Consider the following 1,721-nt stretch of genomic DNA (forward strand, 5'->3'; position numbering starts at 1 on the left):
CATTGAAATAAGCATCAAATTCAACCACGGCGTCCGCCATTTTGTTCAAATGCTCAAACGTGGGGAATCTGGAACGAATGTTATAATTGGCCAGACGTAGCAAATTTCCTTGTGCTTATGCTGCGTTTCGTTTTCACACGACGCAAGCGCAAACACAAGGAAATGGAAATATTTTGATCCGTGTGCTTGCGCATGCGCCTTTGCTTTGCTTGCGTCAACCCCGTTTTCACGATGAAATAAGCGCTCTTAGTAAATTTTCAGCTCCGACTATTGCATTTCTAGCTTTTTGATTGGCTAAAAAACTCCGACTATGAGCCAATAGTCGAAGTTTTACGTCATATGGAACATAGTGCGCCAAGATGCTCTTTCCGGACGCTTTGTAAAATTGTGGAAATAAAAATCGGCGGCAAAACCCGGTTTGAGAATTTACCAAAACAATTATTCCATTCGCCCTTGTTGGATATGAAGTGATTATAACCAACTCGCGCTACGCGCTCGTTGGATTATTCATATCCAACTCGGGCTCATGGAATAATTGTTATTTATCCTTGCGCTATCGCTAGTGAAAACCAGGCTTTAATGGGTCGCTCTCTAGGAGCTGCTAATAATAATAATAATAATAATAATAATAATAATAATAATAATAATAATAATAATAATAATAATAATAATAATAATAAAATGATTTTAGTATATACTAAAACAGGGGATAGCGTTGAACTCGCGCGATGATTGGCTACTCAAACTCCGGATATCCTTTGCTATTCACCTCCGAGCAATTCGCGCGGAATTTTGGTCCGAAAATGCTGTAATCTTTGCAGTAATAAATGAGTTAAAATCATCTTTTTGTGCAATATTATCTCACTGGTTGAGTATATACTAAAACAACTATTCACCTCAGTGCCGGTGGCTAGTGATGGATATTTACCTCGCCGCTTCGCGGCTCGGTAAATATCCACCGCTAGCCACCTCCACTTCGGTGAATAGTTGTTAACTACTGGCTACAAAGATTACAGCAGTTGCTGTTGTTGGTTAAAATGTCTGCAAGATTCAATTTTCTTATTTTTGTTATAAAAACGGGTAGACTGGGGGAATCTCTTTGAGTTACGGTACCTTTTGACCATAAGAATGGCCCAAGATATCTAACAGAGTGCTTGCCGTAGCGTGTAGCTCTAAAACGTGGTAATACGAAGTCACTATTCCTCAGCGAGTGTGTAGCACCTTTTCGGACAAATAGATCGGAAACACAATCAGGTACGAGACAATGTTTGACTTTGTACATAAGTGCTGTGATATTTTGAAGCCGTCTGTTATATATCAAGAAGATATATCAGCACGTCGTAGAAGTTCTTCATATGTGTCGGAGTGGGATTTATATATCACCCTTAGGGCTCTTTGCTGTATTCGTTCTAGCTTCCTTTTGTCGGATGACTCGCAAAAATGCCAAGTTAAGTGACATTAAGTTATATAGGGTAGTATAAAAGATTCATACAGTAGTAGCTGAGCCTTACGGGCTATTAAGTTTCGAAGACGACAGAGTACTCCGACTTTCTGGCTTGCCTTAGTACATACTAATGCTCAGTGAAGTTGAGATTATCGTCCATGTGAATTCCTAATAGTTTGATTAGTTCCGTGTTCGCAATGTCCAGATTGTTTATATTCAGCATCCTGTCACTCTTGTCCTTATCGAGTTTCCATGGATTAATGTTTAGAGACTGAAA

This window comes from Montipora foliosa, unplaced genomic scaffold, assembly GCF_036669935.1.
Source record: "Montipora foliosa isolate CH-2021 unplaced genomic scaffold, ASM3666993v2 scaffold_454, whole genome shotgun sequence".
In the NCBI taxonomy this organism is placed as follows: Eukaryota; Metazoa; Cnidaria; class Anthozoa; order Scleractinia; family Acroporidae; genus Montipora; species Montipora foliosa.